General features: G+C 49.5%; 1 protein-coding gene across 1 annotated transcript in view; it reads left to right on the top strand.

Moving 5' to 3' along the window:
- The first annotated feature begins 2,760 nt into the window (after positions 1–2,760).
- The window catches only part of Kcnj15 (potassium inwardly rectifying channel subfamily J member 15), a 44,423-nt gene continuing 32,759 nt past the window's right edge, over positions 2,761–14,424 (top strand). Inside the window, exon 1 of the mRNA XM_059277530.1 lies at positions 2,761–3,070. The gene's annotated coding sequence lies outside the window, so the exon portion shown is untranslated. The remainder of the gene's footprint in view (positions 3,071–14,424) is intronic.

Genomic DNA, 14,424 nt, shown 5'->3' with positions numbered 1-14,424 from the left:
TCATCACACTTCAAGGCTCTTCATGCTTTGATCCAAGTCAAGAGGATCGAAAGCAGCGAAGCTTTATTCCGCCCTTTTCAGGATGACTCTGGGGAGCTGGAGCTCTTGAAAAAGCCAGGTACAAATGCAGATTTTAGATTATACTCTATGCAAATTAGACACATCTATTGCCTTCATTTAACAGAAAGGAAAGAAGAAAGGAAGGGGGAGGGAGGGAGGGGGGAGGAAGGGAGGGAGGGAGGGAGGGAGGGAGGGAGGGGGAGGGAGGGAGGGAGGGGAGGATGGATAAGGAGATTATTGACAAATCACTCTTCTTGGGTTTTAGGCTAGCAGACCAATTACTTTAACCCACTCGGATGACAACAACCAGTTGTGTTGTACCGTGCAGCCAATCCCAGGCCCCGCCATTTAAAACTCTGCACCTTAACCCCAGGACGGGGAGCAGATTTTATTCACTGGATAAAGAAAGAGACAGAGTGACACAAGGTTTTTTTTTTTTTTTTTTTTTTGGCCAGGATTAAAATGTTTTCCTACTAACTTCAGCCTCCAAAATTTCCAGAAATACCTAGCCGAGTCACTCAGCTATTAAGTCATGCAAAACAGTGTCTGTTTCCGGTGACTGAAGTCTCGTGGAGGGTTCTTCTAGAATTTTCTTACTTCCCCTGTGAGCACTCAGTTGTGTATTTTTAATGCCTCACTTTATTTGGTGAGTTCTTGTCAGATCTGCAACCACAGAATCTAATTATTGATACATTACCATTACAAAGAATGAAAAGGTAAACATTACCACAATGAAGAATATTGTCTTAGAATTTAACTTTTCAAAGGTGTTTGTACCACTTTTGACTAATTTTCTTCTTTCATTGTCATTATTATTATTTTATAAATTATTATCATTTTCTTCATTTATATAAATGAAGTTTGGCTCTACTAAACATGAACCTGCAAGAAACCAAACTTCCAACTATTTAAAACTGCATGGGGTATATTATATGCTGCTCAAAGGAACCTCTGTACACGCATGTGAATATCCCTAGTAGACAAACAAGGAAAATGCAGAGCAATGAAATACACACAGGCTGAGGGTGCGGAAAGGGCTGTCTTGGGAGTTCTTCTGCACCGTGTAGATCTGGCTTTGGGCAGATCAGCAGCTCTGGCTTTCCTTTTCTTCCCCATAAGCAACAACTAATCATCTGCTATCCTGGTCTAAGCATTGAACAGGTAAAATTTTTGTAAGAGTTTTATACTTTTGGGTAAGAATATTCAAATAATTGATGCCAATGCTGGAAATATGCATCAAATCCAGAACTGAAGCTGTGTTGTGTTAACTATACCCTCCAGTCATGGCCTTTCAATCTACTTGGCAAATACATATGGATTATATATCCTGATACATATAATAATACCAGTAACATGTAAATATGTGTAAAATCATACAAGGAGTAAGGATACTTATATGGACTTACGCTGTGTTAGATGCTCCTGGAAAGTCACATCTAATATCCAAGACAAGTGAGGAACTTGAAAATGGAACACAGACAGTAAATGCTGGAGTCAGGGCAGTTTCCAGTGGTGATAATTGGCATATTAAATGTCAAGGAAAATGGAGAGCCAGAGTTGGGATAGGACTACATTAGGTACGATCACCCTGGGGACGCATGCCATGTGGGCCTAGACCCGACTAATGGTAATGACATGGGTCTTGAACAAATACAGAGGTGTAGGCACCTGGCAAAACAGGGGTGGGGGCGGGGCAAGTATGGCATCATGTTCTTTGTGACTAAGAGCCTTTGCTCCTTCTGGTACTTCCTTTGGACCAGCAAAAGGCATCTCTACTCAGGAAGCTCCATGGGAAGCTCATCCCTCTCTATATACACTGCTATAAGGCGGCCGAAGGGTACCGAGGCTGTGGACTTCCCTCCCTGGACTTAGGGGAAGTGTAGGAAGGACGCAGACCCACAGATGGGTTCTAGAGTACACTCACTCTGTTTTCACATCCCAGAGCTCTCCCTTCAGGGGTTGCTCCCAGTATAACTGACTATTTCTTAATAATAATAATAATAATAATAATAATAATAATAATAATAATAATAAACAAGACTCTGAGCAAGAATGCTAAAACCCTAATTCTAACCCAGAACCACAGCCCAGCTCCCACAATCTTGTCCTGAAGAACCCAGCTTTACTCTTATCTTTCTAACTACTTGACAGGAAAACAAAATCCGTCCGAAGAAAAAAAAAATCACTGTGGCCACAGAGGGCAGGACTACAAGCAGCAGTTCCCTCCTCATGGTGACATTCTCCTTGGGCATAATCTGGGGTAGATATGCTCTGAGTGTGTTTGCTGTCCCCTGCTTTCCCGGCAGCCAGGGTGCTGATTAGTTTTCACTTGGGGTGGGGAGAGGGAAGAGGGAGGGAGGGAGACAGGAGATTCAGGCAGGCTCCTTAAGAAAGATAATCTGTTTGTTTATAGTTTACTTAGGCAAAGAGACCTTCGAGAAGGACTTTGATAAGAGTGGACAAAGTTTCTCCAGAAATGAACTGGTGTTCTTTAGTAAGGACTTCAGTTTCTCTTACACACAGGTGCCTGGAGAGCCCGGGAGTCAGTGCCATTCCCAGCCGCCCTGGGCTGGTCTGTATGTTTCCTTAAGACCTTAAGTCACGCTGACGTCATGGGATCCTTTCTCAGATTCCTCTCTCTCTCTCTCTCTCTCTCTCTCTCTCTCTCTCTCTCTCTCTCTCTCTCTCTCCCTCCCTCTCTCTCCCTCTCTCTCTCTTCTCTCTCCCCCTTCTCTCCCCCTTCTCTTGTCTTCCCTCCCTCCTTCTCTGTCCCTCCTTCCCCACTCAGCCTCTTCCAATCTCTTTCTTTCTCTCTTCATTTCCCTCAGGTAATTCCTACAGAAACTTGTACCAACTTGTTTTTGACTGACAGCGAACAGCGAGAGTGTTTCTTCACTTTGAAAAACCTTCAGCACCTATCTTTCCAAGGCACCCTGCATGGACTGATCATTTCCTTGCCTGGTCATAATTTCCCATCCACCCAGGAGCCTGCACTGGGCACTCTCTGCAGGTAAGAGGCAGGCGCCTATGTCAACATGGGGGCTCTCAGCTTTCTGGAGATGTTTCTGAAAAACTTGACTTCTAAAGGTAATGAAAACGTTGTCATTCTTTTAAAACTTTCTTAAATCGTTCAAGCCGGCCAAGCTTATCTGGGGAAATTTACAAGTGCTGTTTACATGCGGGAAAAGGGTTTTTCCTTAATGATGGGGCAAAGTCGGGGGAGAGTGCCTTATCCTTGTTTGCAGGAAATAAAGTAAAATAAAACACGCAGATGCTGCCCAGCATGCCGAGGGTGTAAGGGGTCTAGAGTGTGAGAATTACTGAGTGCTCCTAGGAACGTTTTCCTGATCTGTGTCAGAGCGAGCGTGTTACTGATTTTCAGTGACTACATAGTTCTTTTTAAGTCCCCTGGCTGTCACTTTCTTCTGTCACCGGAGAAGTCAGTTTAGGTAGAAGTAAGACAAGTCCTCAAGCACACATTTAAGTCTGTCACCCACCCTAAAAAAGAGAAAGGTCTCTGTTAGTTTCTGTGGTAGGTCCAGGAGGGGAAGGGGTCTGATGTGAGGAACCGCTCTGTTCACGGCCCATGGAGAAAGCTTCTCTCCCGCATGGACATACAATTTCATGTGGATTCAGACTGTTTTGAGCTAATGAGCGCATTGCCGGGTGACGTCTCCCACCGGCCCCTGCAAAGCTTTCTTTTGTCTACACTTCCGCGTTCAGTCACCTGAAGGAAGTAAGAATTTGTTTCTTAGACATTTCATGACCCCACGGATGCTTGAAGTCACAGGTTTAGAAAACTCACAGGAAATGCAGAAATTAAGTTTGGAAAACTGCAGTCCAAACCTTGCCCCGCACAATCCAAATGTTCAGCTTCCCTTCTTTTTATCTGAATGTGTACACCCCTCCACCCCAAACCCCAGCTTACTGTCAAGGTTATTAATGAACCTCCAAGTTCCTTTTTGGCAATCTCAGATCACAGGGTCACACTCACAGAGCAGCCTCTGTGACTTCAGACCCTTCTCTGCTCTGCCCTTTCTCCTGGAGGTTTAAACAAACAGGTCACCATCAGTAACAGCCTTGGGTGACAAATTCTCTCCAATTTACAACTGTGCTTTAAAAAAAAATCAAAGGAAAGTGTCACATAAAACTGGAATGTGCGTTTAAATGCCATCCACGTGTGAACACAGCACATGGGGGTAACTTAAGATGAGGAATTAATTACAGACTCACCTCACACGTGGGTCCCAGGGCAATGCTCTTTCCAAACCTTCCTGGGGCTTGATTTCCCCACAGCTCCCCCCTCCTGAAGTAGAATAAATGATCATGGACCGTGACCCAGAGGTCACGTGTGGGGCTTCCACACAAGGCTGGAGACTGACAAACTTTAGCCGGATCGCCTGGAGTCCTAACCTCAGAAACATGAGTCAGTAACAGATCGAAGCCTTCTCCTGGGTTACACACGTAAGTACTGTGAGGGTCTTAGGGAAACAGATGTAGCTAAAGCATGTGATTCCGCTGGCTTCGGGAAAATGCATTTCTAAGAAGCCTTCTCTCTTACCGCTCCTTCCTCCCGCCAACATCCGTGGCCACTTTACACAAAGTGCCATTCCCCCCATTTCCTACCTCACACTTGAAACCAGTGTGGACAGCTCACATTTCGGGGGGCAGAAGAGTGAGTCCACGGCCATCTCATGCCAGCAGGCTCAGAGCTAACAAAAACAGGGTTTTTTTTCTGGCTTCTTTCCTCGGGGCTGAGGGCATGCCTCCTCCCTCTCTTCAAGGAAGAAATCTCTAAAGGCTTCTGTGCTTGTTGTATGTATGTTGCATGTACATGTATCTATGTGTTTGTGTGTGGATGCATATATGTGTGTTCTTGTATATGCACATGTGGATATGTGTGTATGTATGTGTGCATGTGTGTTCATGTGTATGTTTTATTATATTTACCCGAATGACAGAAAGTGCTGAGGACCAGAAAGCCCACCCATGTGGCTTTAGGCAGCACAGAGGAGTCTTTCTCTACTTTACACAATCAATGTCAGACACCGCCTTTCCTAGGCAGTGAGCCCACCCGCTTGAGCCCGTGCATCCCTTGAATGTGCCCCTTTAGAGTGAGGCTGGAATGAATGTGTACACAGTCCCAGGATGAACACAGCAGCAGCGGTGAGGGGAGGAGGTCAGAGCGAACTCCAGTGCTAGCCCCGGGAGCATCTGTAGGAGGCTGTAGATGCCTCTGGGGGTTGCCCTCTGGTTTTCTTACAGAAGCAACAGTTTTCACTCTCCTCTGTGCAACATGCAAGGGCCTGGTTTACATCCTCTCCAGTGAAAACAGTTACTCTCTCGACTGCAAACATAGTCAAGAGGTTCCTGTAAGGATTAATACTGGTTTTTACACCGGCAAAGAGGAGTGGCTTGTGGGTCGTCAAAGGCTCTTAAAGAAGCAACGCAGAAGGAGGTTATCACCTGCTCTCCCAGCCACTCCGCCCTTCACATTTCTCTCCTCAGAGCTACTAACTCCATTTTCCTGGAAGGAGGGGGTGGCAGAGAGAGCACAAGAGTGAGGCACAGACAGGCCCGGCCCTGTGCTTCTCAAGGGCACGGTGCCCTGCAAAGAGGCAGATGTGACTCAACACTCCTAGCTCCTTGCTGCTGCTCAGGTAGCTTCCTGGTGCCAGTAGGTAAGAGAGAGCTTTGCGATCAGAAGTTCAAAGCCAAGCAACTCCAAGAAAGCAGATTCCTAGAGTCCTCACTCTTAGGGGAACGGAGGGAATCAGCCTTTTCCTTACTTTCAAAGGGCACACTGAGAGCAGCAGAAAACAGCTAATGTGTGTAAGGAAAGGACGCCCGGGCAGAAGTGTTATTGACTAAATGGTGCTTTTTTTGGGTAAAGCATGTGCTTAGCAGGCACAAAGCCCTGGGTTCTGCCTCCTGCATGGAGGAAAAGTCAGGAGAGAGTTAAACTTGAGAAAGGCAATTGCGCCAATGTGTTCTCTGGATTCATTAAGACAACTCCAGGTGACTGTCCTCTTGCAGTGCGGCTAAGACCCTTGCAGATGGTTACACACATCCCCAGGATGTCGAGTCACACACATCTGTGCCTTTCTTTAACAAGCGGGCCAGACAAATGTAGCAACCTGCATTCCCTCTGATAGTGGAAGGCTTCAGCAAACCAAGGGTTAACGAAAACCCAAGCACAGAGCCCTGTGTGCTTCTCTACCCGATGCTCTGTACCACAAATCCCAGCTATTTCAGTCACACTGAGACAATGAATCAAGGTTGCCTGGTCATGCTTACATCAGAAGACACACAAGAAGAAAACAGGGTTCTGATTTCGGGCATTAAAGCACACAGGTACCAGGAGCTGGTCTGTGCCCAGTAAGAAACAGTTCAATAGAAATGCATGTGTGTGCCCCATCCCAGCTGAGGACATAGAGAGAAAACCATGGGGAGAATTAGGGGCAGAAGGATCTGGGTCTTCTTGGATGCTCAACCTATGACCCCACAGTTCGCACACCCTAGGCTGCCATCATCCACACCAGCAGAGCCACCTTTGATACTAGGATGCTCAAAAATCTCAGTGACAGCCCTGGATGCTTCCGCTTTGTTCAGGAGTCAGGGGTTGGTCAGGGCAAATAGTATCTCAAGTCTACCGAGCTCTGCGGTGCTCAACCATACGGATCCACTTAAGTTCAAGGTGGGTGAATTTGACACAGAGAAGGAGCAGGCCAGTGAGGAATGTTCAGAGGACCTTGGAGGTCTGGCTTGAGTTCATCCTGTTTCAGTCAGAGCCATCTTGGTGTCAGGCTGACTGTTACAGAATTCTTGTGCATTTTTCCCCACTGCTCCAAACAGGGGCTGGTCAAGACTTCACAGAGCTCAAAGATGATACAGTACAGGGCTTCCTTTAAAGAGCATAAACTCAAAACCATGACTGTAAAACCAGAAGGAGGTTTTGGAGAGGGTTTGTGCATGTAAGGAACCACACAGCCAGAGTCCCATCAACTCATGATAAGTCCACTCTGGGTCTTATGTCATGAAGCCTCAGTGTGATTCCTGGGTGAAGGGACAGAAGAGTGTATGCAAATGGTAGTCGCTAGCTGCCTGATGAGGAACTCTGGGAAACAGGCAGAAGTATGGACCTGTGCCTCTACATATCTACTCACCAGTGAGATATGAAAATTCAATCTCATGATGTCTGGAATGCTTCTTATGTCACTGGCAAATGACCACGGACAGATTTCCATATGTCTGGCCCTCTTGGTCACATTTAGGCCTCAGGGTAAGATGCAATCAGTGTATTCATTCCTCTTACTATAGAGTACATGCATCGAGTCCATGATGTACAGTTTCTACCCAGAAAGCCCTGACTTACGACATAAAGAACAGTTTTCGGGTCATGAGCCTAGAACCCAGAATGAAGCCAGATTCATCAACAAGGCATGTCTTTTCCAAACAACTCTGAATAGCTGCCTCAGTGAAGGCCTGTGTGTCGGGCTAGGGCCCTCCTTCCCCTCCCTAGTTTCTGTGAAGGGGTGCTGTTTCTGATTTCTTATATAGTTAACTATCATTTCTTGGGATGAATGCTTGCTAAGCTCATGCTGACCAACAGTGCTCTTCCTCGTTGACGTTTGTGCTTGCTGGTATTTGTTGGTCCATATCTGCTCTGTCCGTATCCCCTTCACTAAAGAACACAAGGTCAAGGTCCACACCTTGCTGTCTTCATTTACCTTTTCTATATATTCCTGTACTTAAAAAAAAAAAAAAACCCAAGTTCACATCTGCTGAACCCACCTGGCCATCATTTCCACAGACCTGCTGGGAGTTAGGAACATAAGAGTCTGGACACACCTGGCTGTTATGTAGTGTCAGACCTGCTGGAATACTATGTAAGGGTCCTCCTGGGTTCCTTGCATTTCATGAAGTCTGTGGAAAGAATTCATAAATGGCTAGCAGGCTGCACCACACACACGCGTATAGATGCAGGTGACACACTGTGGGGGCTTTTAGCAGAACATTAGTAATAAAACTAAAATTGTGCAGGTCTGGTCTATTCTGATGCCAGACATGTCAACACAGCCACACGTTTTTCAATAACTTGTTCAAGACACTTCAAATCTGAATTTTAAAAAGATTTTGTTTTTATTTTATACTTAGGTGTACTCAGAGGCCAGAAAATGGCATCAGATCCCTTGGATGTAGAGGTTCAGATAGCTAATATAGGGGCTGGAACTTAACTCTGGTTCTCTGCAAGTGCTTTTAACCACTGAGCTGCCCCTCCAGTTTCTGTATTCTAAGAGGTCTGTCCTAAAGGCTAACTGTAGCTGATATCAGTTGATAGAGTGCTTGTCTAGCAAACACAAATCCTTGAGATGTATCCCCAGCCCCACACAAACTGTGTGTGGTAGCCTAAGCCTGTAATCCTACCTTTCAGGAAGCAGAGACAGGAAAATCAGGAGTTCAAGGTCATCTTCAGCAACACAGTGAGTTCAAGGCCAGTCTGGGAAACACAGGACTTGTCTCAAAAATAATCAATAAATAAAGTATCAAGGTTACCTGTGAAGAGCCAAGTCCTCTCTGCTGATTTTTAAGTTCTCCTATTGCATATGTGTGGTACTAAATGATTCCAGCCCAAACAGTGCTGTGACCCTCCAACCAACAGATACTCAGGAACCCAGGTTCTGGCCCTACGCACTGAAGTTTCACTCCCCTGGGATATTGAGAACACTCTTAGATACTAGTTCTGTTTCATCTACTATCACATAAGGAGGTTCCTGGTCTGTTACACTGGTGTGCAGAGTCCAAGGAGGGTCCCATGCCACTCCAACTCTACAGGAAACAAGAGAGTCTTGCTCTTCCAAGCCCTTCCAAGCCTGCAGGTCCCAGGCATTAACACATTAAACCTCCAAGCTCCACAGCGGAGCGGCCTTTAACGGGGACACCCTGCTGTACACCTGTGCTAGGCAGAAAACTCACCTCACCTGTGACTGTTTACTCTTCTGACTCATTTTCATATGGCTTCACTGGAGATTAGGGGGACAGTGATTAGTGTGGAATGTCAAGGAGTCATGTGATCCCTCTGAGAACATCGTGTAATGACCTCACAGTAAGTTGTGTCATAGCGGCCTACGTTGTCCCTGCCGGTGACTGCAAGTGATGTGCACCAGGGTACAGAGTGGATCTGTTCAGTCAGCCCTAGAAAACGTATTCTACCTTTGTCTCAAAGCCAAATGTCATTCACTTCTCTTTAGCCACTTGGTTCCAAAGTTTCAAAGAAGCCGTTTGGTTGAATCTCTTACACAGACATTTTTTACAAATCACAGCTAAATGCACTAACATCCACAGTGGCAGAATCTTGTTAGCAACTTTGAAATTAAACATAGCTTTTAAACATGCTTTGTGTTTGAATCCGGGAATACACTGGGTATTCGCTAGAGCTAGTTTTCTGTTTTGTTTTGGTGGCTCTTCCTTTTCCTTCCTTCCTTCTTTCTTTTGGGTATGAATGTGTGCGTGTGTATACATGCATGTATGTGTGCACACACACGTGTGTGTACCATGTGATGTGTGTGAAGGTCAAAGGTCAACTTGCAGGAGATGGTCTATTCTTTCTTTTCTTTTTTTGGTTTTGTTTTTGTTTGTTTGTTTCGAGACAGGGTTTCTCTGTGTAGTTTTGGTGCCTATCCTGGATCTTGCTTTGTAGACCAGGCTGGTTCTTACAGAGATCCGCCTGGCTCTGCCTCCCGAGTGCTGGGATTAAAGGTGTGCACCACCGCCTGGCCTGGTCTATTCTTTCAAGTGGTCTCTGGGGATCAAACTTACGTCTTCAGGCTTGGTGGCAAGTACCTTTACCTGAGCCATCTTGCAGGCCCCGTGAAGAATTGGTTTTGTGTTCACTATTTTATAACCCTTCTGAAGACACTTTCCATTCTTTGCTGTGCGTGTTTTAACTTTACCCACTTCTTTACATTCCTCTATGTATCGTTCAGTTGCTGACACTGATGTTGTGAACTTTCCCCACTGGTTTACACTCAGATCTAGCCTCAGCATGAGGATGCCATCTCTGGCTCACAAGACTGGGGTTAGAACCTTCCAGAATTTCCTCCCATTCCTGGATATAGGTATTCCATTGACATTATAATAGCCTAGTTACTCCTCCCTGCAGTCCTAAAGCCCCTTTGGCAATGGAGATTTTACAGCTCCTCCTCTGTGCTGCCCACCTTTCATGGGGAAAACCCTCAAGCTGAGCTGATTGCATCTGCATGTGCACCCACAGGAAGGTAGAATTTCTCATGTCTTCCTCTTTGCTGGCCTTCCACATCTATCCCAGCACAGACCTCTCCATTGAAATGTTTTGAAACACATTTCTGAAAACTAGTAAGTGAAACTTGATCTCCTTTGGTGAACAGTGCAGTACAATGGCCTAGCTGCTGGAACTGGACTGGTGGGGGACGTGGGAGGAAGGTGTTTTTCATAAGTGAGAGGACACCAACATCATGTGACTACAATGCAGGGATGCTCCACATCCAGAAAGGGGAACTGGGAAACACTCAGAGCGTTTTGGGAGGGAGAACCTGGAGAGACTTGAGGAAGAGCAGAAAAGAGCTCAGAGCCAGGAAGGCACAGCATGGAACTGAGGGCTGCACATCTGACCTCAGGGAGCCAAGAGGAGCAAGGTGCAGCCTGGGGTGTGGAAGGGTGATTCGATCCACAGCAAGGCACACTCAGGAGCCTGCTGAAGTAGCATGTGTTGGCCTCCCTCAGATGCTCTGTTTGATAAGGGCAGTGCTGGGTACATGGCATTAAAGGTATTTGATTCTCAGAGGTTTTCAGGTTTTAAGTCAAAAAGAATTTTCTAGGTTTTCCCATTGAGAGCATGAAATACTCTTTCAGACCCAAAGTCTGAAGAGCTGTACTGTGGGTACAATCAAATGCATCTTGTTCCAGCTCGGAGAGGCCCGGCCTCTCTAAGCCTTCGTGAGAGTATGCATATTTAAACATGAATTCTTGTAATTATGGATATTAACTTGTCTAGTCCAATATCCTGGGGAGGTTTCTTAAACTATGCTTTCCATGCAGCCGTTTGTTTACTTTTCAGTATCTGTAACTCCTATGGTTGGTAGAAATGTTTGCTAAATGAGATTGAAATCAACTTCCCTTTGTATCTCGACTACTTAGGCCCTGACCTTCAGTTACCTTTCCCCAGCGGGTTCTTGCTGAGAGCTTTCTCTATTGGAAGTTAAGCAATCTTTTTTATGTAGCCAGATGATAGGATTTAGCCCTTTCAATTAATATTTTAAAATTGCGTTTATTTGGGGTGTGTGTTCCTATACGTGTGTACCCCTGTGTTCATATTGAAGTTGAAGGACAGCTTGTAGGAGTCAGGTCTCTCCTCTACCATGTGTCTTCTGGGGATCAAACTCAGACTGTCAGCCTTGGTGCCAAGTGCACTACCCACCAAGCTCTCTAGCTGTCCCCACAACTTAGGTCTTGAACTTAGAGAAATTCTGGCTGTTGCTGAGGGCAGGTGTGGGTGGGAGGGGGATGAGAGAAGTGCAGACACTCAGGCCTGGGAACAGCTGTGGTGCCCGGCAGAACATGAGAACTGAATGAGGGACCTTTGCAGGGGGCTGGGGAAGTCAAGGGGGAAAGAGTGTGGAGAAGGTATTAGGGCATTTGAGACAAGGCACGAAGAACAGAATGGACTCCAAAAGTGAAGGTAGGAAGGCACCATCAGAGGCCAGAGAGCAATGGGAATGAAATAAGGCTAGCCAGGCAGTGCAGGGTGGCTGCCATATGCCCAAGGTTTGGGTTTGTTGTGGGGAAGGGGCAGGAAAGAGATGCTACAGTTAGCGTGCCTGACAGACTTACCACGCACAGAAGACTGGACACCGGGCTGAGCACCTCCAACCCGAACAGAGAACCTTATCATCAGCCCCATGGAGGTCAGGGGAGCATCGGACAGAGGGTCAGGGGAGCAGGGACAGAGAGTCAGGGGAGCATCGGACAGAGGGTCAGGGGAGCAGGGACAGAGGGTCAGGGAGCATCGGACAGAGGGTCAGGGGAGCATCGGACAGAGGGTCAGGGGAGCAGGGACAGAGAGTCAGGGTAGCAGGAACAGAGGGTCAGGGGAGCATCGGACAGAGGGTCAGGGGAGCATCGGACAGAGAGTCAGGGGAGCATCGGACAGAGGGTCAGGGGAGCAGGGACAGAGGGTCAGGGAGCATCGGACAGAGGGTCAGGGGGGCAGGGACAGAGGGTCAGGGGGGCAGGGACAGAGGGTCAGGGGGGCATCGGACAGAGGGTCAGGGGAGCAGGGACAGAGGGTCAGGGGGGCAGGGACAGAGGGTCAGGGGAGCAGGGACAGAGGGTCAAGGGGCAGGGACAGAGGGTCAGGGGAGCAGGGACAGTGGGTCAGGGGGGCAGGGACAGAGGGTCAGGGGGGCAGGGACAGAGGGTCAGGGGGCAGGGACAGAGGGTCAGGGAGCATCGGACAGAGGGTCAGGGGAGCAGGGACAGAGGGTCAGGGGAGCAGGGACAGAGGGTCAGGGGAGCAGGGACAGAGGGTCAGGGGAGCAGGGACAGAGGGTCAGGGGAGCATCGGACAGAGGGTCAGGGGAGCAGGGACAGAGGGTCAGGGGAGCAGGGACAGAGGGTCAGGGGGGCAGGGACAGAGGGTCAGGGGAGCATCGGACAGAGGGTCAGGGGAGCAGGGACAGAGGGTCAGGGGAGCATCGGACAGAGGGTCAGGGGGGCAGGGACAGAGGGTCAGGGGAGCAGGGACAGAGGGTCAGGGGAGCATCGGACAGAGGGTCAGGGGGGCAGGGACAGAGGGTCAGGGGAGCATCGGACAGAGGGTCAGGGGAGCAGGGACAGAGGGTCAGGGAGCAGGGACAGAGGGTCAGGGGGGCAGGGACAGAGGGTCAGGGGGGCAGGGACAGAGGGTCAGGGGGGCAGGGACAGAGGGTCAGGGGAGCATCGGACAGAGGGTCAGGGGGGCAGGGACAGAGGGTCAGGGGGGCAGGGACAGAGGGTCAGGGGGGCAGGGACAGAGGGTCAGGGGGGCAGGGACAGAGGGTCAGGGGAGCAGGGACAGAGGGTCAGGGGAGCAGGGACAGAGGGTCAGGGGGGCAGGGACAGAGGGTCAGGGGGGCAGGGACAGAGGGTCAGGGGAGCAGGGACAGAGGGTCAGGGGAGCAGGGACAGAGGGTCAGGGGAGCAGGGACAGAGGGTCAGGGGAGCAGGGACAGAGGGTCAGGGGGGCAGGAACAGAGGGTCAGGGGAGCAGGGACAGAGGGTCAGGGGGGCAGGGACAGAGGGTCAGGGGAGCATCGGACAGAGGGTCAGGGGAGCAGGGACAGAGGGTCAGGGGAGCATCGGACAGAGGGTCAGGGGAGCAGGGACAGAGGGTCAGGGGAGCATCGGACAGAGGGTCAGGGGAGCAGGGACAGAGGGTCAGGGGGGCAGGAACAGAGGGTCAGGGGAGCAGGGACAGAGGGTCAGGGGGGCAGGAACAGAGGGTCAGGGGAGCAGGGACAGAGGGTCAGGGGAGCAGGGACAGAGGGTCAGGGGAGCAGGGACAGAGGGTCAGGGGAGCATCGGACAGAGGGTCAGGGGAGCATCGGACAGAGGGTCAGGGGAGCAGGGACAGAGGGTCAGGGGAGCATCGGACAGAGGGTCAGGGGGGCAGGGACAGAGGGTCAGGGGAGCAGGGACAGAGGGTCAGGGGAGCAGGGACAGAGGGTCAGGGGAGCAGGGACAGAGGGTCAGGGGAGCATCGGACAGAGGGTCAGGGGAGCAGGGACAGAGGGTCAGGGGAGCATCGGACAGAGGGTCAGGGGAGCATCGGACAGAGGGTCAGGGGAGCAGGGACAGAGGGTCAGGGGGGCATCGGACAGAGGGTCAGGGGAGCATCGGACAGAGGGTCAGGGGAGCATCGGACAGAGGGTCAGGGGAGCAGGGACAGAGGGTCAGGGGGGCATCGGACAGAGGGTCAGGGGAGCATCGGACAGAGGGTCAGGGAGCAGGGACAGAGGGTCAGGGGGCAGGGACAGAGGGTCAGGGGGGCAGGGACAGAGGGTCAGGGGAGCAGGGACAGAGGGTCAGGGGGGCATCGGACAGAGGGTCAGGGGGCAGGGACAGAGGGTCAGGGGGGCATCGGACAGAGGGTCAGGCAGGCAGGGACAGAGAGTAAGTCTTAGTTGCAGACTCCAGGAGGGGCAGTTGACTTGGGAAAGGCGACGCCCGGGAGAAGTGAGTGAGTACCTGGCTTTTGCCAGGGATGTGCTTCAGTTTTCCAAGACATCGAACAAACTACAAGCCCGTTCTTGAACGCGTTTCCAATAAACTAAAAACAAAACAAAAAAG

The sequence above is a fragment of the Peromyscus eremicus genome, chromosome 12 (genome assembly GCF_949786415.1).
Source record: "Peromyscus eremicus chromosome 12, PerEre_H2_v1, whole genome shotgun sequence".
Classification (NCBI taxonomy): domain Eukaryota; kingdom Metazoa; phylum Chordata; class Mammalia; order Rodentia; family Cricetidae; genus Peromyscus; species Peromyscus eremicus.
This window is presented reverse-complemented; position numbering and strand designations above follow the sequence as displayed.